The sequence below is a fragment of the Gorilla gorilla genome, chromosome 3 (genome assembly GCF_029281585.2).
Source record: "Gorilla gorilla gorilla isolate KB3781 chromosome 3, NHGRI_mGorGor1-v2.1_pri, whole genome shotgun sequence".
In the NCBI taxonomy this organism is placed as follows: Eukaryota; Metazoa; Chordata; class Mammalia; order Primates; family Hominidae; genus Gorilla; species Gorilla gorilla.
The window spans coordinates 132433418-132458395 of NC_073227.2; the positions used below are offsets into that span (position 1 = coordinate 132433418).

General features: G+C 38.7%; 1 protein-coding gene and 1 pseudogene across 2 annotated transcripts in view; one reads left to right on the forward strand and one right to left on the reverse strand.

Annotated features, from left to right (window-relative positions):
* The window catches only part of LOC129533013 (histone-lysine N-methyltransferase SETMAR-like), a 281726-nt gene that overhangs the window by 225965 nt on the left and 30783 nt on the right, over positions 1-24978 (reverse strand). The gene's annotated exons all lie outside the window — the stretch shown is intronic.
* On the forward strand, positions 20937-21895 carry LOC101130602 (tubulin beta chain-like; annotated as a pseudogene).

The window sequence follows — 24978 nt, forward strand, 5'->3', positions numbered from 1 at the left end:
TGGCTCAGGAAGATAGAGAGAGCATGAGATGGACAACACTCAAATGCAGTTGAGTATGACAGACACTGAGAATCTGAGGCACTGTGTATTTGAAGATGAATAAGACGCTATCCTTGTCTTCAAAAACTCCATAATTGGCCTGGTGTGGTGGCTTATGCCTGTAATCCCAGTACTTTAGGAGACAGAGCAGGGAGGAATGCTTGAGGCCAGGAATTCAAGACCAGCCTGGGCAACATAGTGAGATCCCATCTCTAAAATAAAAAATAAAAAAATTAGCCAGGCGTGATGGCAAGTGCCTGTAGCTATAGCTACTCAGGAGGCTGAGGTGGGAGGATCGCTGGAGTCCAGCGGTTTGAGGCTGCAGTGAGCTATGATCGTGCCACTGCACTCCAGCCTGGGTAACAGAGTGAGATCCTGGCTCAAAAAAAAACTTCATAATCTAGTTGGGAAATAGATATTTACATAAATAATTACAATGGCTACTATAATTGCCCATCTCATCACACCACAAGGAGGCAGGTCCGAGATGCAGTGGCTATAAGACTCTCACTGCACATCTACTACACTCAAACAAAAACTGCTTAGAATTGTTTGCTAAGCACTTCTGTCCGAATACAATGGGTACAACAAAGAAGCCTGAGATCCTTATAAGGTCCAAATACTCAAGTTGCTATCTCTCCACCTTAGGCAAGAAAACCAACATATGCTGAACACTGGTGAACAGGGAGTATTAACCTCTCTTAACACTGACTTTAAGTCATAAATACTCAAAAAGTTGAGAATCTGTTTAAACAGCAATAGTCTAAGAAGGCAGTTTGGAAGAGAAGCGGTTTAGCTTCTATCTTCACTACTCTACTGAAGATGCATTTTTTTCAGGGTCTAGAATGAGTTTTTTATTGAATGTTCAAACCTTTCTCTGGAGTTACATGATTCTCCACCTCTTGCTATGCCATTCTTTCTCCATCTCCCCCTTTCCTACCCCATCACACCAAGCCAGATGCCAAACCCTACAGCTACCACTGCACTGTCTCTCACATCTACCGCTTATTTTCCATCTGCTTATCTGTATCAGTCACAGTTCCAAAAAAACAGATGCACACCTAAACGATTAACTGCTAAGAGGTGGATGAAAAAATTATCTACAGAGGTGTAAGGAATAATGAAACATGCAGGAAGTTACAACCACAGGAAGCGGTTACCACCTAGAGGCCTGAAGGAGCAAGATTAGGCAGTTGTGTTACTGAAACCCAAAGAGAGCTGTATCCCGGGGCGAGGGCCCACCTCATTGGTGCTGTGACTGCAAGAAGAAGGAAGGCAGCCACTGCCAAAACCAAGGCCCAGAAGTGTAGGTGATAGGCCATGAGGAATAAATACTCCAGCCTCTTTCTTCTCCTACCCTTCAATCTTCTGGTTTTGTTTCCATTGACCAAGCCCAGCTGAAAGCCAGAGACAATGGAGCTCAAGTGATGTGGCCCACAGAATTCAAAAGGGCAAAGAACAGACCTTTAGGGGCAAACAGAGAAACACCAGCACATCATACTCAGAAAGCACAAAGCCTCAGGATTCCTTGCCTAGATTATTACAATTTCCTTATGGTTCTCTTTTCTCTGTAGTCAATCCTCCAGCCCATGCATTGGTTCAATAAATATTGTTTAAATTTTTTAGTTAAAAACACACATAAGAAAGGCATTCTCTGACCACCTCCCCATCACTCTCTATCTCTACCTATTGCATTATTCTCTTATTTATATCTCTCTAAAATTATTTTGTTTTGTGTTCATTTGTTTGTCATCTGTTTCTCCAAAATAAAATTAAGCTCCCTGAGAGCTGTGAATTGTGCTTCTGTGCTTGGTATATATAGATCAGGCATTCAGTTATGAATGAATAAATTAATTAATGAAAGAGTGAATGAATGTATGTAAATGATCACATATGCTGGACAATGTGACAGGAGCGTAATGAATCAGCCACAGAACCTGAACATAAGGAAGTAAAAACTAATTCATCACTTTAATGGCCAGCATACAAACCTCTTTTATCTTCAAGGTAGTTCCCCAAGATATGTATTATTGGCTAGATGTAGAGTCCTCACCGTTTATTATAAGAGCAAAAGGAGATAAATCACTGGTTTCTCTGCCCTGTGGCAGCCTGGACATGGACCTATGACTTGTTCCCAGCCAGTCAAATGCTTCTGCTTTAATCCCTGAAGGAGGAACAAACAGAAACATATTCTAATCATATGACATCTTGTCTCAAGAATCTATCAGTGATTCCTACTTAGGCATTTCCTGTTAAGTACAAATTTCTTGGGCTGGTATTCCAGATTTTTCAGATCTTTCTTGTCTAGTGTTAGAGTAATTAAGTAAGAGGTGGAGTTACAGTTCAGTGTCAGGCATGTCCAACAAAAAACCCAGGTTCTGCCCATATACTCTACTGTCTTTTCAACAAATGTTACCTGTGGCATCTAAAGAGTAAATCAGTCAAAAGGGAATTAGTCAGTTTGGCAGATGTGTTTTTATTTTACCCTACAATCCAGGGAACTAATATTATAGCCAAACATATATTTTAGATACATCTTTTAAATTTTCTTATTGTGCTTTTAAAATTGGAATTTTCTGTTTCATTATTATTAATGTGCCTTAGCAATGTTTAAACCAGGAAGTTTCTTTTCATCTCCTATAATAAAAGCAAGCAACTAGAAAAATGAGCAACTTGAAGAAGTAGTGGACTTGTCTGCCTTGTTCCATGGAACTGATTTTGTTATTTTATGTCTTTAAATCACAAAGTAATAAACATTATATATAAAGGTGTAAATGTTTTAATTGAACTGTTTTATTAGAAATTCATCACTAATTTATTAAACGAGAAGTAAAGGATGCCTAGAAACAACATTTTAAAAGGTCTTTATAGAATGGCAGTAATCATTTCTAATACAAGATCACAGAATTTACAGTTCAGTTCAACCAGATGAATATAAAAATATGCATTTCTATTGGCTAGTCAAACTTTAAGGGTACATCCGATCTAAGACATCGTTCTTGCTTATGGAGAAGAGCAATGAACCTACAGAGGACAAGAATACAGGTAAGAAAGGTTATATTTAAATGGCTCAAGTCTTTCATTACTGATGGCATAAATGAAATAATAATGACAATTCACCATGCATAGGTCTTAGTGTTATATTAGCCTTTGGTTAAGAGTCTGATTCTAGATCAATATTGGCCATTCAAAAAGTAATAATTTAGTAGGTGATTTGAGAGATAATATTTTTTCATAAAATATTTTCTATTAGTAGAGAGTGATTATATAGTATAGTAGTAAAATAGATTATGAATAGAAAGGCAGATAATAGAAGATAGATAACACTTCAAAAAAATTAAGTTTTCTGATATGATATTGAACGTAACACTAATTTTTCTGGATATAGTTTTCAGTATATAGAAACTGATGAAACCTGAGAAATATTTCAATTTACAATTTCTGCAATTTATCTCAAGACAACAGGAAACCACTGAATGGTCACCCAGTGTAAGGTAAGTTTAAATCATGTCATTACTTATTAAGGTTGCAGAAAACACATGTCAGCAGCATTTAATACACCTACTCCAGTAATTACCAGTATTGGTTTGCAACACTCCAGGATTTTTCTATTTCAGGGTGTCATAAAATTGCCAAAACAAAATTAACATACCTAACTTTAAAAAATACATCTCAAGAATCTATAAAAGAACTCAGGGAATACAGCCAAGTAAGTAATAAAATACTACAACCCCAAAATTGCAGGAACTGAACAATCTTTACTTATTACAGCTAAGAAAATTGAGGGCTAAATGTCAGGGAAATTACTGCTGGAATCAATAAAAAGGTTATTTGCCTGATGCTATAGCTCCATCCAGTGGCAGCTAATGATGACCTAGACTAGCAGAACTCTAGCCAAAGAAGAGAGCAAATAATAGAACTCAATGGAGAAGGGGCTTTCTTGAAGGATCAGGCCCCAATCACACTAGGACTGCCTTGTACCAACATGCATTATCATTATCTCAGAGTATCAAAGACTCTCAAAGCTGGAAGACCATTTAGAATAAGGAAACCAAATCATCTAAGACACCATAGTTATGTCTACAATGTGTGAGAAATCCAGTGTAAAGTGGTCCACCGTTCAGATATTCCACACTACATAAATAAGAACTCCAAGACTGACTTTTCCATTGTATATTCTTGGGTAACATGTATCTCTGAAATTAGAATCTGAGTATTTTGGCTTCATTGTGTTTTCTCTAACTGATGTCCATGACATTTCTTGTGAAATATTACTCTTATCAGGATATAAGGTCAATGAAGAAGAATCTTTATCTGATTCCACAGTTGTACCCCAGCCTCAAAACTGTGTCTGTCCCATATTATGTTCTCACAGATATTTATTGAATTAATAAAAATTTTGAATATTTTTAAAATGTGATTTTTTTACTCTATGTTCACAAAAACCTTTGCAAATCTAATAAAAGCAAACCCTTTCTCCCAAAATATGCACATATCTGGGAGGCAGAGCAAGATGCTGAACAGAAGCCTCCAGCAATTGCCCACCACTGTCCCCCACCCTCACAGGAACATGAAATTGAACAACTATCCACACAAGAAAGTACCTTTATATCACCAAAAATCAGGTGAGTGATCACAGTAACTGGTTTAACATGATATCAAGGAAAGAGGCACTGAAGAGGTAGGAAAGACAATCTTGAATCACTTACACCATCCCTCCACCATCCCTGGCAGCTGTGTAATGCAGAGAGAGAATCTGTGCATTTGGGGGAGGGACAGCACAGTGATCATGGGACTTTGCATTAAAACTCAGCGCAGCCCTGTCACAGTGGAAAGCAACAGGAGCCAGAAATCAGCCAGCACCCACAGAGGGAGCATTTAGACCAGCCCTAGCCAGAGGGGAATTGTCCAGCCCAGTAGTCGGAACCTGAGCTCCAGCTAGCCCCACCACCTTGGAGCTAAAGTGCTCTGAGTTCTAAATAAACTTGAAAGGCAGTTTAGGCCACAAGGACTGCAATTCCTGGGTAAGTCTTGGGGCTATGCCAGGCTCAGAGACAGTGTACTTGGGAGCATGTGAACTAGTGAGACACTAGCCAAGGGGGCCAAGGGAGTGCTTTTGTCACCCCTCCCCCAACCACAGGTAATGAAGCTCACAGCTCCTGGAGAGAGAGGAGAGAGTTAAGAGAACTTTGTCTTGCAACTTGCATACCAGCTCAGCAACACTTACATGGGGCACCAGGCAAAGCTTTGAGGCCCCCATTCCAGGTCTTAGCTCCTGGATAACATTTCTAGTCACAGCCTGGCATATTTAAAATGCTGAAGGAAAAAAAACATTTACCTTGAACAGTATATCCAGTGAAAATATCTTTCAAACATGAAGGAGAAATAAAGCCTTTCCTAGATAAAGAGAAACTGAGAGATTCCATCAACACCAGACCTGTCCAACAAGAAATGCTAAAGGGAGTTCTTTAATCCAAAAGAAAAGGATATTAATTAGCAATAAGAAATAATCTGAAGGTACAAAACTCATTGGCAATAGTAGGTACACAGACAAACACAGAATATTATAACACTGTAATTGTGGTGTGTAAACTAATCTTATCTTGAGTAGAAAGACTAAAAGATGAACCAATCGAAAATAATAACTATGACAGCTTTTCAAGACATAGACAGCATAATAATATATAAATAGAAATAAAATATTAAAAAGCAGGAAGATGAAATTAAATGTAGAGTTTTTATTAGTTTTTTGTTTGCTTGTTTGTTTTTGCAATCAGTGTTGTCACCAGCTTAAAAATAAAGAGTCATAAGATATCATTTGCTAGCCTCATGGTAACCTCAAATAAAAAAAAACATACATCAGATACACAAAAAATAAAAATCAAGAAATCAAAACATACCACCAGAGAAAATCACCTTTATTGAAAAGGAAGGAAGGAAAGAGGGAGGGAAAGACGGAAGGAGAGAAAGAGGGAGGGAGGGAGGGAGGCAGGGAGGCAGGCAGGCAGGCAGGCAGGGCACACCCAAAATTAGTCAAAGAAATAAATATCAGAGCAGAAATAAATGAAATTGAGGCAAAAAAACAAAAGATCAACGAAACAAACAGTTGGTTTTTTGAAAAAATAAAAAAAATCAACAAACCTTTAGACAGACCAGGAAAAAAAGAGAGATGACCCAAATAAATAAAATCAGAGATGAAAAAATGAGAAACTACAACTGATACCACAGAAATTCCAAGGATCATTAGTGGCTGCTATGATCATTGATCATAGTATATACTAGATACTCATAAACTGTAAAACCTAGAAGAAATGGATAAATTCCTGGATACATACAACCTATCAAGATTAAACCATAAAGAAATTCAAAACCTGAATTAGCCACTAATAAGTTATGAGATCAAAGCCATAATAAAGAATCTCCCAGCAAAGAAAAGCCTGGGCCTGATGTCTTCACTGCTGAATTTTACTACACATTTAAAGAAGAACAAATACGACTTGTATTCAAAAAATTCCAAAAAATAGAGGAGGAAGGAATACTTCCAAACTCATTCTACACAGCCAATATTACCCTGATAGCAAAACCGGACAAAGACACATCAAAAAAACAAAAAAAAGCAAACTACAGGCCAATATCCCAGATGAACATTGATGTAAAAATCCTCAACAAAATACTAGCAAACCAAATTCAACAACACACTAAAAAGATTATTCATCATGCCCAAATAGGATTTATCCCAGGGATGTAAGGCTGGTTCGACATATGGAAATTGCCAATAGCCAAGATTTGGAAGCAACCTAAGTATCCACCAACAGACAAATGGATAAAGGAAATGTTGTACATATCCACAATGGGGCACTATTCAGCCATTAAAAAGAATAAGATCCTGTCATTTTCAGCAACATGGATGGAACAGGACATTATGTTAAGTGAAATAAGCCAGGCCCAAAAAGACAAATTTTGCATGGTCTCACTGATTTGTGGGAGCTAAAAATTAAAACAATTGAACTAATGGAGATAGAGAGTAGAATGATGGTTACCAGAGGCTAGGAAGAGTAGTAGGGGTGGGGAAGAAGTGGGGATGGTTAATGGGTACCAAGGTATAGTTAGAATGAATAAGAGCTAGTATTTGATAGCACAGCAGGGTGACATACAGTCAACAATAATTTATTGTACATTTTAAAACAACTAAAAGAGTATAACTGGAATGCTTGTAACACAAGGAAATGATAAATGCTTGGGGTCATGAATACTCCATTTAACCTGATGTAATTATTATGCATTGTATGCCTCAAAATATCTCATGTACCCCTTAAATATATATACCTACTATGTACTCATAAAAATAAAAAATAAATTTTTAAAATGCACATGTAATTATTCAGTTTCAAGATTTCTTGTATTCTCTGTCACTCATGTTTATAGTCCACAGTTTAACATGTGCTGCTTTAAAAAGAACACTAAGACCACTAAGACCAAGTTCATAAGTAGGAAATTGACATAATTAATTGCATGCATTATTTTTGCCTGCATTGCTTCTGCTACTGTCTTAGCTCCTGATCCCCTGATCCAAGAAGATCAGAGCTGGGTTTATTGATAGTAAAAGTAAAATTAGTGGGAAAAAACAGATTAGTTATATTTGAAAGTCACACTTAGCATCAAAAAATATATGAGAAGAGCATAGAAAAAAAGATAAATCTGAGAACACTTAGTCTTGCATTGTCCTCTTCTGTTCTTCACAGGAAGAACATCACAATGTTTATACTGGGATCACAATGATTCCCAAAGTGATCACCGTGATCACAGCCTGAGAAAGATGAGCTGGGCCCAAGGTCCAAGGGGCTTGAAGAAGTCAATCCTGTGATTTTACCCCCCAGAAGAGCCAAGTCAATGCCCAGACACTTCCCCAAAAGATATTAAGGCTGCTGCTCAAAATGCCCTGTCACCAATACAGTGTCTGGGCTCCAGGTTCTGAAATCCTTTTGCACCAGTAGTTGAATCACCTCCCTTTTCTGTGCCCTATGTTTTGCAACATTTCCTTACCTTCATCTTTGTTGTAAAACATAAGAACTTTCTAATTATTCCTTCCTAGGGCATTTCTCTGAACAGACCTAATCATAGTCCACGACAACCATCACTTTAATTCAATTGAACCAATTTATTGAGATACTTCTGGTGTCCAAGACTCTCTACTAAACATTTTGAGCATGGAAAAATAAATTAGAAGCATTCCTGCCTTAAACAAGACATAATTCCATCTAATGGGAGAGATGGATGATAAACAAATAATTATAACACAAGAGAGACTGGCATAAGTGCTAAATAGAAGTACAAGTAACAATATGTAGAAAGTGAAGAAAGAAGCTAATAATTCTGGTGGGCTAAGATTCCTAGGAGGAAATATCATTTGAGCAGGGTACCGATAGTGAGGAGGATTTAAACATATGAAGAGTGAGAAAGGGGGAACCAAGATAGCATCCCAGCCAAAAAAAAAGAGACAAGAGAGAGAGTATATCAAAAACACATAGGCACAAAATTGCCTGGAATGCTTGAGAAATAGGGAAATAGACCACTATAGCTAGTTTTAGAAGTCAATGCTAGGCTCGGCACGGTGGCTCATATCTGTAATCCCAGCACTTTGGGAGGCTGGATGGAACAGGACATTAAGTGAAATAAGCCAGGCCCAAAAAGACAAACTTTGCACGGTCTCACTAATTTATGGGAGCTAAAAATTAAAACAATTGAACTAATGGAGATAGAGAGTAGAATGATGGTTACCAGAGGCTGGTAACCTGAGGTCAAGGGTTCAAGACCAGCCTGGCCAACATGGCGAAACCCTGTCTCTACTAAAAATACAAAAATTAGCTGGGCATGGTGGTGCGCATCTGTAGTCCCAGCTACTCGGGAAGCTGAGTCAGGAGAGTCACTTGGACCCAGGAAGCAGAGGTTGCAGTGAGCCGAGTTTGCCCAGTTGCACTCCAGCCTGGGTGACAGAGAAAGACTTTGTCTCAAAAAAAAGAAGTCAATGCTAGAAAAATAATTTGGGCTTTAAATTCCACATCAAGAAACTTGCACTTTCTGATACAAGCTAGAGAGAAAGATAACATTATTAAAACAGTAAAGGCACTATTATCTGCCTATATTCTAAACAGAATAGAACTTTCTGGAAAGATAGCAATGTCCCATATTTGCACTGTCCAATATAGTCGCTAATTAGCCACAGGAGTACTTAAAATGTGGCTAGTGTAACTGAGGAACAAAATTTTTTATTGTATTTAGTTATAGTTTATTTAAATTTAAATAGTGACATACAGCTAGTAGATTCTCTGCTGTACAGTACACTGGTACAATGTGCTCTTCTGTGACAATGTGAAAGATGGATTGAAGGGGTCAGAAATTATACATGGGGAGGTCTGTAAGAAAGTCATTACAATGGTGCAAATGAGAGACCAAACTACGAAAGAATGTCTAAGAGTGATATTTGGAAAGGAAACCAATAGGACTTGGCAATTGATTAAAAATAGATGATGAGCAAGAAGATTGAATCAAAGATGGTTCCGAGATTCTGGACTTTGTGATATGGAGAACAGTTGTGGCACTATGTATGCTTTCCCAAGAAAAGTAGTTAGAAGGGGAAGATCAGTTCAATTTCTGACACATCAATTTTTTTTTGAGATGGAGTCTCGCTCTGTTGCCCAGGCTGGAGTGCAGTGGTGCAATCTCAGCTTACTGCAACCACCATCTCCCAGGTTCAAGTGATTCTCCTGCCTCAGCATCCCGAGTAGCTGGGACTACAGGCACGCACCACCATGCCCAGCTAATTTTTTTTTTTTCGGATTTTTAGTAGAGACAGAGTTTTGCCATATTGGCCACGCTGGTCTTGAACTCCTGACTCAGGTGATCTGCTCACCTCAGCCTTCTGAGAAGGAACCTGAGAAGGGCTGAGACCTGGGCCTGCAATCAGCTGGGAAGTGGGTGTTGGGAGGTGGAGTAGCAGATCTCCACTGCCCTGCCACCCACATCTGGCCTGCCCAGCCAATTGGTTATGCTTTTTGCATCATACCTAAAAAACACACCATCTGACTTCGTTCTCAACACTGTATTTTAAGACACATTTAGGCTGTTGTGGAGGTCTAAGTATATATTGGTTGTTACTGTTCTATGGCATTTCCATTTGAAAAATATGCCACAATTAGTTGAATAATTATTCTGTTATTAATATTTGTGTTGCCTTCTCATGCTCCACTTAGTGTTTCTGATGCTACTACTCACCTCCTTTCATTGCTTCTTATTCTGTGCCTGCCTTAAAATGTGGATGTTGCCCAAGGTTCTGTTGTCAGGTATCTTCTTTTTTCTGTTCTTTCTTTTCCTCTTTTCTGTTTTATCTATCCGATCTCTTCATGTCGGGGGTAAATAACTATCTATTCCTTTGGGTAGGATCCTGGAGACCTGACTCAATCAGATTATATTCCAAGGGAGCTTGGCTTGGGTAGGTTATGAAGTTGAGTTATATATTTGTTTGAAACGAAGTCTCGCTGTGTTGCCCAGGCTGGAGTGTGGTGGTGCAATCTCGGCTCCCTGCAACCTCTACCTCCTGGGTTCAAGCTATTCTCCTGCCTCAGACTCCTGAGTAGCTGGGATTATAGGCACCCGCCACCATGCCCGGCTAAGTTTTGTATTTTTAGTAGACATGGGGTTTCACCATGTTGGCCAGGCTGGTCTGGAACTCCTGACCTCAGGTGACCCACCTGCCTCAGCCTCCCAAAGTGCTGGGATTACAGGCATAAGCCACCACACTCAGCTGAGGTTGAGTCATATTTTTACCAAAGCTTATGGTTGTAGAGATTCCTTTCTGGACATCTGAAAAGCATAAAGCTGAGGATAAGCAGGCTGAAACAGAAGCATAATCTATAGATGAATATGACAGCCATATTCATGTAGAAGGCAGATCAATTTAGGGGAACTAGTGACTGAGAAATGTTATAGCTGATGGATCAGAAACAAGTCTGGGGGGATTTATTGCAGTTGAGACTATGATAGATTTTACTTTGATTCTTATGCCTACTTGCTTGGGTTATTCAAAAATTAAAGAGTATGTTGAAAGGGCTGACAAAATGGACAATGGCCACTTAATCTAGACATGACTTATTCTTTGAGGTCGAAGAGCGATTTTTTAACCATCTTCTAGACATCGTTGCAGAATGTCTTTTGTACATCAAATTTGACATGTCAAGTTGGGCGTGATGGCTCATACCTGTAATCCCAGCACTTTGGGAGGCTGAGGCGAGGAGATCACCTGAGGTCAGGAGTTCAAGATCAGCCTGGCCAACATGGCGAAACCCTGTCTCTACTAAAAATACCAAAAAAAAAAAAAAAAAAAAAAAAAAAATTAGCTGGGCATGGTGGTGCATGCCTGTAGCAAATGAAAGATAAATTATTAAGAAAAACATAAGGAGTGGGTTCAGAAAAAGAAGAAAGAGAAAAGGCCCAAAAAATAATGAAGAAGTGAAGGAACTAGAGAAAGAATATTTGCAAGAAAAAGCAAAGAAAAACATTAAGAATAGTTGTAAAATGCTAAAGAGTGTGAAAAGGAAAAAGACAAGCAACAGCAAAGTGAATTATAGGGGAAAAACGAAATAGCAAGAAAACGGTTTAAGGAATGGTTGGAAAATACAAAAAATAAAACTCATCTCACTCCAAAGAGCTATGGTTATGCCAAAGGAAAACATAGAGGTTTTTACAGAGGAAATTCCTATTCAGAACCAGGCTTTTATAATTCAATTCCACGAAAACCAATACATAAACCCCTCCTAAAGAAACTAAGGATCCATCAGGAAAGAAGAATGAAAGATCCATGACAAAGCAGCCAAAAAGGACATCATTTCTGGCAATTAATAAAAGCAGAACAATCTTTACCTTAGAACTCTATGCAGAATACAAAGACAGTATACATAGGAAATAGCGTGCTTTTACCTGGAGCTATTAAATTTTAAAATTAGAAATGGTTTTTTGCTGCTCAATCAGTGCTCAGCATTTGATGTGATTATTGATAAGTTCTGATTTTTGCATTCGTATATGGAGTCCTTAGAGTTAATTGAGGAAGACATTTTATAGATTTTAGTTTTTATAAATATCTCAAGGTTGATCTTGGCATGTTGTTTCACAGGATACGCAACTGAATATCTAACAATTGTGTTGTGTTTGTATTTAGCTGATATTAAAATTACACTGTAATATCAAAAAAAAACAAAAAATAAGCACAAGCAACCAAAGAAAAAAAATGATAAATTGGACTTTGAAAAAGTTAAAAACTTTTGTGCGTCAAGAAAGTGAAAAGACAATACACAGAATGGAAGAAAATAGCTGCAAATTATATATCTGATAAAGGTCTAGTGTCCAGAATATACAAAGAGCTTTTACAACTCAACAATAAAGACAACTCAATTTTAAAATGGTGAAAGGATTCTAACAGACATTTTTCCAAGGAAGATATACAAATGGCCAATAACCACATGAAAAGAAATACTCAACATTTTTAGTCATTAGGGAAATGCGTATCAGAACCAAAATGAGCACCACTTCACATTCACTAAAATGCCTATAATTTTAAAAAAACATATTAATAACAAATGTCAGTGTGGAGGTGGAGAAATTGTAACTTTCATAAATTTCTGGAAGGAATGCAAAATGATGCAACCAGTGTGGAAAATACTTGGGCAGTTACTCAAAAAGTGAAACATAATTACCATGACCCAGCAATTCCACTCCCAAGAATGTACCTGAGAAAACTGAAAATATGATCAAACAAAAACTTGTACACAATTGTTCATAGCACTATTATTCATAATACCCAAATAGTGCAAACAACCTAAACATCCATCAACTGAGGAATAGTTAAACAAAATGTAGTATATTCATAACATGAAATACTTACTCAGCTATAAAAAGGAATAAAGTATTGACATATGCTACAACATGGATGAATCTTGAAAATATAATGCTAAGTGAAACCTAGGCAATACCATTCAGGACATAGGCATAGGCAAGGACTTCATGTCTAAAACACCAAAAGCAATAGCAGCAAAGGCCAAAATTGACAAATGGAAGCTAATTAAACTAAACAGTTTCCACATATCAAAAGAAACTACCATCAGAGTGAACAGGCAACCTACAGAATGGGAGAAAATTTTTGCAATCTACCCATCTGACAAAGGGCTAATATCCAGAATCTACAAAGAACTTAAACAAATTTACAAGAAAAAGTCAAACAACCGCATCAAAAAGTGGGCAAAGGACATGAACAGACACTTCTCAAAAGAAGACATTTATGCAGCCAACAGACACATGAAAAAATGCTCATCATCACTGGCCATCAGAGAAATGCAAATCAAAACCACAATGAGATACCATCTCACACCAGTTAGAATGGCGATCATTAAAAAGTCAGGAAACAACAGGTGCTGGAGAGGATGTGGAGAAATAGGAACACTTTTACACTGTTGGTGGGACTGTAAACTAGTTCAACCATTGTGGAAGACAGTGTGGCGATTCCTCAGGGATCTAGAACTAGAAATACCATTTGACCCAGCCATCCCATTACTGGATATATACCCAAAGGATTATAAATCATGCTGCTATAAAGACACATGCACACGTATGTTTATTTCGGCACTATTCACAATAGCAAGGACTTGGAACCAACCCGAATGCCCATCAATGATAGACTGGATTAAGAAAATGTGGCACATATACACCATGGAATACCATGCAGCCATAAAAAAGATGAGTTTATGTCCTTTGCAGGGACATGGATGAAGCTGGAAACCATCATTCTCAGCAAACTATCCCAAGGACAAAGAACCAAACACCACATGTTCTCACTCATAGGTGGGAATTGAACAATGAGAACACTTGGACATACATAGTAAGGGGAACACCACACACGGGGGCCTATCATGGGGTGGGGGGAGGGGGGAGGGTAGCATTAGGAGATATACCTAATGTAAATGACGAGTTAATGGGTGCAGCACACCAACATGGCACATGTATACATATGTAACAAACCTGCGCATTGTGCACATGTACCCTAGAACTTAAAGTATAATAATGAAATTAAAAAATAAAGAAAATATAATGCTAAGTGAAAGAAACCAGACACAAAAGACCACATGTGATTCCACTTATAGGAAATGTCCAGAATGGGCAAATCCTGACACAGAAAGGAAATTATGGAAAGAGAGAATTTGGGAAAAACTGCTAATAAATACAGGATCTGGGGGAAGGAGTGAATTGAAAAGTTCTAGAATTAACTAATGGTAATAGTTGCACAACTTGGTGAATCCACTAAAAACCACAAAGTGTACACTCTAAACTGGTGAATTTTATATTATGCAAGGTATATGTCAATTTCTAAAAATACTCTTGAAAAAGTCAAGCCAGTGAGTACCTTTAGTGAGGTTGGTAATTAAGAAAGAGCTTTCAGCGAGCCCCAGATGGGCTTTGGGGAAGCTGGAGCAGCATTTTTTAAAATGTGGATTGTGGTTATTTGTTTTAAAATAGTTTATTAAGCTGTGTATTTATGCTTTAAGTGCAATTCTGAATGTGTCTTATATTTTATAATAATTTTAAAGGGAGAAAAAGGTGGAGATAGTAAACTGGCATCTATATATTGTTTCCAAAAAGAAATAAAAGTAGTGAAATTAACATGAAATTTCATTTCTTTGGAAATGAGATAAATTAATGTATATTTAAGGTAATGATTTTTATGTATACTACATACATGTATTGGTATCATAAACATATTCTTATATTTCAAATAGGTATCGTAAAAGATGTGTATTGTTGCTGAAAGGATTGTTTAAAATTGAAATAAAATCAGAGAAACAAGGATTGGAAACAAATAACACTAACCTCAAAAATTTACGAACAATAAGAAGGTAATTGTATACTTCCCTAAAAAGTAAAAACAATGACAAATTAATTTGTAACTAAATGAACAGTTTTGTGGACTGTGAGAAAAAAAAAAATCAGAGAACTAGATAGTTTTATTTCAAAAAATATACACTTAAAAATTATCTGCAATATATCCAACTTGTATTCTTTGCCCGCCCACCCACTTTCCTCTTTCCTTTCCCTTCTCTTTCTCCTCCTCCTCCTCTTCTTTCTTCTTTTATTATTTAATACTCAAAGGGTGCCAAAAAGGAAAATAGAATAAAGTAGAATAAAGAAAGCAAAAATAAGGAATGTCAAGAGGAAAACTTTCACTTAATTTTACCATTTCTTGACATTAAGTAATGGGTACACTCATAAAAGTTTCTTGTAAATCAAATTACTTTAAATATTCTGGAAAAGTAATTGCAAAATGTATATCTAATCATAGGGCATTCTTCTTAAAATGGAAGCATTCTATTACAGTTCAAATAAACATTTCTGAAATTTGTACAATTGGGATTATTACTCTATATTTATTTAATTTTCCTAAAGAAGGATAACTTTGGTGATATGTTTACTGGATAGACGTATTATTTTTTCCATAATTGAAAATTTTAGTTTCAATCTTGGAAGGCAATATAATGTAATAGTTATGAACTGTCATTCTAGAATCAAATATTGTTTTATATTCTGGCCATATTATCAATAAGCTATGTGATTTTTGATAAAGTAATTAACTTATTTGTGCTTCGGTCTCCTTATCTTTAAAAAGAACATAATAATAGTACATACAGCATTGGGTTTTTGTGAGGAATAAATGAAATAAATACATGTTTGTGTGTGGTTGGGTGTGCAGAGAGAGTTTACAATAAAATTTCAGCACATAATCAGTACTAGTAGAACTAGTGGTAATAATATCTATTACTTCATATACTATGAATCTTTCTCTAAAAAGCCTACCATATCTATGTGTATTAGTCTATTTTCACACTGCTATAAAGAAATATCCAAGACTGGGTAATTTATAAAGGAAAGAGGTTTAATTGACTCACAGTTCCACATGACTGCAGAGGTCTCCAGAAACTTACAATCATGGCGGAAGCTGAAGGGGAAGCAAGCAACTTCTTTACAAGGCAGCAGGAGAAAGAAGAATGAAGGAGGAACTTCCAAACACTTATAAAACCATCAGATCTCATGAGCACTCACTCACTATCATGAGAACAGCATGGGGGAAACCACCCCCATGATCCAATCACCTCCCTCCCTCTACACGTGGGGATTACAGGTCCCTCCCTCAACACATGGGGATTACAATTCGAGATGAGATTGGGTGGGGACACAGAGCCAAATCATATCACTGTGAATGGGTGTTGTGGGAAGTCAGGGACCCTGTACAGAGGGACCAGCTGGAGCTGAGGCAGAAGAACATAAATTGTGAAGATTTCATGAACATTTATCAGTTCCCAAAATTAATACTCTTGTAATTTCTTATGCCTGTCTTTAATCTCTTAATCCCATTATCTTTGTAAGCTGAGAATGTACGTCACCTGAGGATCACTATTGTACAAATTGATTGTAAAATATGTGTGTTTGAACAATATGAAATCAGTGCACCTTAAAAAAAAACAGAATAACAGTGATTTTCAGGGAACAAGGGAAGACAACCACAAGGTCTGACTGCCTGCAGGGTTGGGCAGAATACAGCCATATGTTTCTTCTTGCAGGGAGCCTATAAACGGACGTACGAGTAGGAGAAATATCACTGAATTCTTTTCCCAGCAAGTAATAACCCTGGGGAAGGAATGCATTCCTTGGGGGAGGTCTATGAACAGCCACTCTGGGAATGTCTGTCTTATGCAGTCGAAATAATGACTGAAATACGCTCTGGTCTCCTGCAGTACCCTCAGGCTTACTAGGATTGGGAAATTCCAGCCTGGTAAATTCTAGTCAGACCGGTTATCTGCTCTCGAACCCTGTTTCCTGTTAAGATGTTTATCAAGACAATACGTGCATGGCAGGACATAGACCCTCATCAGTATTTCTAATTTTGCCTTTGCCTTGTGATCTTTATTGCCCTTTGAAGCATGTGATCCTTGTGACCCACTCCCTGTTCATACACCCCCTCCCCTTTTAAAATCCCTAATAAAAACTTGCTGGTTTTGCAGCTCGGGGTCATCATCACGGTCCTACCAATATGTGATGTCATCCCCAGAGGCCCAGCTGTAAAATTCCTCTCTTTGTACTCTTTCTCTTTATTTCTCAGACCAGCCAACACTTAGGGAAAATAGAAAAGAACCTATGTTGAAATACTGGGGCTGGTTCCCCCAGTAAATGGGAAAAAAAAATCCTTCTTACCTAAGATCCTTTTTTCCAACCAAAATCCAATCCAAGAAAAAAGTATCCTTTAAATCCAAACTAATTTCCTTAGCTATTAATGCAGTTTATCATAGCTACATATTGAAAGTTACAAATATGCCAGGCTTTGTCCATGTAGAACATCATTTTTTAATCTGTCAGCTTCTGACATTAATAGCACTGCAAAAAGAAGGACAGGAAATTACTCCTTTGACTCCTTCATGATAAAAAAAATTTAACATTTTATCTGATAAAATGAAACACCCAACATAGACCTCTTATTTTATCCCATAATACACACAAAGCAGTAATTTTACTTGAACATTGCTTCCTGATGTGCCTAGTTCTAGAGTTAATTCCAAAAGTCCTATATGTTCAAGCAATGCTTCTCGTGTTGATTTTCTCATGTAGGTATGATCTGTTTTACTCACTGAAGCCAGAGTGGGTTTTTTTTTTTAATATCTGATTATGGCACTTAACTGCTTAAAATCCTTCAATGTCCGTACATTGTTTTTGGAATAAGAAGCTAAATCCTGGATACAACCTTCAAGGCCTTACATGATTTAGTCTCAACTTCCTTTTCAGCCTCATTGCTAATTACTGTCTACTTCGATTGCTGAGCCTTGCCCCCAAACCTGCTTCCAGTTCCCTGTATGCTTCTCCTTCATAGCATTTAACACAATTGATGTTAATTATTTGTGTTAAGGGTTTGCCTAATACCACTTACCATACTAGATTGTAAGCTCCATGAAAATAGCAAGCATAAACATCTTACTTGCTATTGTATCCCGGCATCTAATCTGGTATGTGGTGCATACTCAATAAATATTTATACAGCACATGAATACCTAAGGGGAAATCTCATATTTTTATTTCTTTGCATTCCCTCAAGTTAAAACACAAGAAATATTATGATGAATTTAAATGTCAAATAAGACACCTAATACATATACTTAGCCTAGAACTGTGCCAGACTCAGTAATTATTTATTGCTTATTATGTAGTGAACAGATATATCACTTCTTTGCCTTTTGGCTAAGATCATGTGTAAGATATATTAAATGATATTATTACTGGTCAATATCTGACTATAAAGTCATAAAACATTTACTAAAAATTGATACTAATATTAAACCTTCCTGAAATAGTCCTATTGAATTTCCATAAATAAGAGGAAAACTTAAATGAAAGTTTGCTATTTTAACTTCTGTGGCATTTAATCAAAACAATTCAGTAGCAATGTAACTAGAATGGCCCATATAACTGGCTTGGAATGCATGTTTGGTCATATCTTGTATATTTCCATGGAATCACCCTCTCCCCCACTTGTCTGTATTAATAGAAAATCCATTATCTCTCTCTTGAGACCTACCCTTTCCCATTCTTGAGTCCAGTGGCTTACTCACTCTAAACTCCTGGCTGATGGAGAAAAGCTTCCTTGGCTCATCAAGGCTGTTGTTTCTTTCATTGCCACTAGATGTCGTTGTTGAAACCTAACATACATTCACAATCTGATGACGGTGGCATGTCTATCCCCAGCAAAATCCTTTACAGACCCAGACCCTGTATAACTGCACGCTTGAGTGTAAATTAGGGCTCTTTAATCTCCTACTCAGATGTCCAGTTTTCTTCTCAAAGCATGAAAATCAGGCTAGGGTGGCTGAGTCTAGAGGGGTTTACAGCCCTGGTACCATATTATGTCAGAACCAACTCACCCCATGACCTGCAAACAAAGGGGCCCCAGTTCAAATATGTCTCCTTGATATGTTTTGTTTATCCATACTGTGTTTGAAATTTCATATAAAAATTTTCACACAGGTCGGGCACAGTGGCTCACGCCTGTAATCCCAGTATTTTGGGAAGCCATGGTGGGCAGATCACTTGAGGTCAGGAGTTTGAGACCAGCCTGGCCAACATGGTGAAACCTACTCTCTACTAAAAATACAAAAATTTAGTTGGGCATGGTGGCGCGTGCCTGTAATCCCAGCTACTCAGGAGGCTGAGGCAGGAGAATCACTTGAACCCAGGAGGCAGAAGTGGCAGTGAGCCGAGATTACACCACTGTACCCCAGCCTAAGTGACAGAGCCAGACTGTCTCATTAAAAAAATTTTTTTTAATTTATAAAAATTTTTCACCCAAACAAGCTGGATCTCCAGTTTCTCTTGAATAATACTGCAATACTGAGCTCCTATCTGGCACAGCAACACCATCTGGAGCTGAATTGCAATAGCATCTCTCACCTCCTCCATATCAGATTGCTCAAGGCAAGCACTTCGCTGCAGTGCCCTCCACTCCACATTCCCTGATGCTGGCTGTTACTTGCCACAGCCAATTGAATGTATGGTGCCTGTTCTAGGCCCTGATGGCTGTGCAAGAGCAAAAATCCAGGGTCCACCTTTTCTCACAGGTTTTCCTATGTAGATCTGTGGCCCTTACCTGCCACTAGATGTGAGTCAAGGACACTTTTGTCCATCAGAGAAGTCTCCAGGACCTTTCCTCCCAAAAGACTCACTGACCCCCAACCACCCAGTAACAAGCTCTGCAGACAAGACCAGCCACATAATTTGCGAAGCCCAGTGCAAATGGAAATTCGGGACCTTTTGTTCAAAAGTCAGGAAAAGAGTGCCAGTAAAAGTACTACAATATTAAATGTTTTCCTTTCTTCCACAGTCTCTCTCTCTTCTCCTGTCATGGTGATTTTTATTTGCTATTTAAAGTTATGCTCCCTCAGGCATGGGAATACTTGCAGGGCAAGTACAGATCTTCACAGGTGCCCAGGGGCCCTGCCTGTGACCCTACACATGTAGCCCACAACCTCTCTGCATCCACCAAACTGACAGGCTGTGCCCTACTCAGGGGCAGAAAGGTCATTCTCTTCCCACAGTTCCATGGTCCTACTGTCCCAACCCAGAGTGGATGGGCAACCACCACGGAACGGGAACCTCCATGCCATGCATTCAGTGTCTGGATATGGTGGGCCAAAGACTTTCCTGCCAACTCACTCACCAAATGTACCGTGGAGTTACCAGCCTGGGGCAGGGACAGCCACCACCTCGCCCTGCCCTGAGATGCTGTGGGGCACACATGGACCCTGAACCTCCCATATCTGTGTTCAAGCCCTCACTAGGGGAAAAAGGCAATGGCAGAATGCTGCCCATCTCAACCCCAACACCCTTGAGGTGACCACCTCAAGCAGAAGGCACATCAGTTAATGGGGTACAAGCAGAGAGGAAGAGGCAGGGTGAGGCCAGGGTGTGAGGGCATAGGAAGCAGGTAGCCATGAACCCATCCTGGGGAAGTGGGAGGAGGGGGGACCGAGAGGGAGCTGAGGCTCCATGTCCCTGGCACATGCTCCATTTTTCCATTGGACTTCACTTATGAAAATACAAATTCTAAAATAAAACTACAAGGAATGTCATGACAGCAACTGCTGAGCATTAAGCCCAGTTATGGGGCCCTTCGGAGCTGGGGATCCTGTGTGACTGCACTGTTCTCACACCCTAAGGCTGGCCCTGTCAGCAGACAGTGGGATCTGAAGAGAAGAAACTTTGAAGCCACAAAAAGTTTTTGTTACACACTTCCTCCAGGGCCATGGGGGCCTAATTACCATATGTTTCAGAACTTAGTGGGGCACTCAAGTGACTCTTCTCTGAAGAAGAAAAGTTGGTTTGATTTATTCTGTGCACCTAGTGTAAAGGTGGCTGGCAGTTTCTTCATGTACATGGTGTCCGACACAGTGGTGGAGCCCTACAACACCACTTTCTCAGTCTACCAGCTCATAGAAAACGCAGGTGAGACCTTTTGCATTGATAATGAAGCTCTCTATGACATCTGCTTCAGAACCCTAAAGTTACCCACACCCAACTATGGTGAACTGAACCACCTGGTATCTGCCACCATGAGTGGGGTCACCACCTGCCTGCACTTCCCAGGCCAGCTGAATGCTGACCTTGGGAAACTGGCCATAAACATGGTCCCATTCCCCCACCTGCACTTCTTCATGCCTGGCTTTATCCTGCTGACCAGCCGGGGCAGCCAGCAGTACCTGGCCTTGATGGTGGCTGAGCTCACCCAGCAGACGTTTGATGCCAAGACTATGCTGACTGCCTGTGCGACCCCTGCAAGGCTGCTACCTAATGGCAGCTGCCATTTTCAGGGGCCACATGTCCCGGAGGGAGGTGGACGAGCACATGCTTAACAGCGAAAACTAGAACAGCAGCTACTTTGCTGACTGGATCCCCCACAATGTGAAAACAGCTTTCTGTGACATCCCACCCCCAGGGCTAAAAATGTCTGCTGCCTTCACTGGCAACAACATGGCCATCCAGGAGCTGTTCAGCTGCCTTCACTGGCAACAACATGGCCATCCAGGAGCTGTTCAGGCACATTTCAAAGCAGTTCACTGCCGTGTTCAGGCACAAGGCCTTCTTGCCCTGGTGTATGGGTGAGGACATGGATGAGATGGAATTCACTGAGGCCGAGAGCAACAGGAACAACCTGATGTTCGAGTACCAACAGTACCAGGAGGAGGGAGAGTTTGAGGAGTGGGCCCAGGAGGAGGTGGCCTAGTAGAGTCTTCCGTTAGATAGAAGTGATACGAATTCTTTATTCACTCCCAGTGTGTTCTATGAAAGCTATGTCTCTCTGTGTGTGCACTTCTTTTGTGCTCACCTGTATTAAAACATTTTCACAGTAAAAAAGAAAAAGTTATCTAAGTTATATAAGTTTTGCATCACCAAGCACAGTAGTTAGGCAAAGAAAATCCTCTAAGAAATTCACACTTTTTGAAGAGGGTGATTAAATCATTAGTAAGATAAAATAACAGCAACGATAATAAAAGCACTGACACCTTCCCAAGCAACAGTGTTGCCACAGAGGAAAGCAACTGGCAAGTTCATTTGTGCTCATTCAGATATGATTACTGCTCTTTGCTTTTAACTGGATTTGGTAGAAAAGAAAACTAATATAAATACATGTTTTTTTAAGTGTCCAATGAAGAAAAAAAGGAAATATAGCATATTTTATTATGGGAAGTTATCAACTTATATTGGCCAAAATCTTCTGAAGATCACCAAGTAACAGAATAGTAAACCAGTCGGGTTACAACTTAATGAGGAGCCTCAGCTTTTCTTTCCCAGTAGAACACAGACTGATAAGGAGAAGAGATAACTATTTTCTTCCATTGTTTCCCTCCTCTTTTCATCTAAGCACATTACACTGAATATTCTTTTAGATTATATCACCCTGGACTTTACCTTCTCTTTCTTCTTTCGACAGCATTATGTTAGCACATTTGATATCGAGCATATTTCACTATGTTCCTGATTCATAATTATATTATTTGAATTTAATGTTTTGTTGATGTCAACATTGAGATTATCATAGTTTCATTAAGCATGTTTCATGCTGTAGTGTGTTTTGGTCACTGGCTCAGATTATACCAATAAGGATTCTAGAAAAATTACAAAGTATATTAGTTTTATGTGGCATAAATCACTGTGCAAACATTCATTTTATAGTCTGTTTATTATTCCATCATTCCCTCCCATGATGTTAATAGTTTAAATGTTAATACCGGAATGCAACATACAACACACAAATGATTTCATCTGGCTATTTCAATAACAAGAAAACAAATTAAATAAAAATGAAAGGGAAGTTTTTGCCATCTGCTACTTTGAAGAACTGTTATTAATGCATCATCTAATTATTGTACAACTGTGTGATTCTCAGCCTTTATGTTACTTTTTTTACCTTTTTGTGAAAAGAAAAAAAAAGTCTTTTAAAAAGGTTCTACCTTCAAAGAGCTCTGGAGTCCTCAATTCCAGGGGCTTCAGTATGCTTCAGTAACTGTCTAACCTTGTCAATTCCAGTGGATTCAATACACTTTAGTAAATCCCTCCCATCGCCCTACTTTGAACCTTGTCAACTCTAACATTAACCCCAAAATACTACTCTCTGACAAGTTCTTACCCTGCCAGCCCTTGACTCATCCATTGATCCTTCCTGGCCTCAAGTCCTTCCCTGCCATACGGGACACTATGGTTTACCACTTGGCATATCATTTCTCTCTAACAAGTTCAATTCTCTAGAGCATGTGTTTGATTTCATAGGCCCTAATAAACAATTTCTCAATTTTTTAATTGGTCTTTGTCCTTCTTTCTTATGTATTCACTTACCGTTCACTGCAAGCTCCCAATCTAACCGTAATCTCCTCCTTCTCAGCAGATGGTCTTGCCTTAGATACCACTGAATACTTAGTGAAGTCTCAACCATCTTCTTTTTGTCATCCATGCTCAGAGTAAGAGGTATGTCTCTTCCCCATTAATTCTCTACTTTACTCATCATCTCAGGCGTCCCACAACTTTCCCTTCCCTCTCCTTCGGGAGCTTCCCCAACTATTTCTCTTCCCCTCTCCTGTGTGTTCAACCTCTTCCCCTTACTGGGTCCATTTTTCACATTATAAGCATGCTCAACTTGGTTCACTTAAAACAATGCAAGAAAAGACACCTTCTGATCCCACAATACCTGACCGGTTTCTCTAACACACACAGGGCTTACATTTCACATCTTATTTTCCCTACCTTGCCCTCATGCTACCTCTCTTCACCTAGTTAAATCCAACTCTTCTTTTGGATATTAGGACACGTATCAAACCTTGGGGAAATTATCCTGACTGCCCAAGCCTGATCAACTTCCATTGTCAAACACTTGCAATGAACTGTATTCCCTCTCTTCAGGGAATTGTTCTAATTTTAATTATACATACATTAACATGATTCATTTATTATCTTTTCTTCCCATTACTCTTTAAGCTTTCAGAGAGCAGGCACCATATTCTTTTAGAACAGCATTTTACCCTCAGTGTATGACACAGATCCTGGAATACATTTGGTGTTTGACAAATATTTGTAAATGAATGGATATGTTCATTGATTGTATCTCTTAAATCCTCTTCTAAAAGTATATTGTAGTTCGCCCATTGCTCTGGTATGCATGTGGGTGTCCCTTAAAATTCCTATGTTGGAAATTAACCCCCAATGTTACAATAATACAGCCTTTAGGAGGTGAGTAGGAGGTACAGTCTTTAGGAGGTGATTAAGTCATGAGGGCTTTGCCCTCATGAATAGAATTAGTGCTTTTATGAAAGAGGTTTAAGGGAGCTGCCTTGCCCTTCTGCCATGAGAGGACACAGCAATAAAGTGCCACTAATGAAACAGAGAATGAGCTCTCACCAGACACCAAACCTGCCAGGACCTTGATCATGGATTTCCCAGCCTCCAGAACTGTGAGCAATAAATTCTGTTGTTTAAAAATTACCTTATCTAAGGTATTTTGTTATCGCAGCAGGAATGGAGTAAGATGTATTCAGAAAAACAAATATCAGTCTTTCAGAAAAATAAAACACCCAATTTTTTCTTCATTATTAGTGATGCTAAAAGGCAAAGAGCATGTACAAGGAGAAAAAAAAAAAAGGCATTGGCTGAAGGATTGGGAAGCCAACTCCCAGTCTGTCTGCCGTGCTTAACCTCTTACACATTGTGGGAAACAGACCTGCATTTTTTTAAGGTTTTTCTGAAACCATCTAATTTTCAGAATATTGCCCATTAATGCAATTAATGGACTATTTCAGAAGAAAACTTTGAAAACTG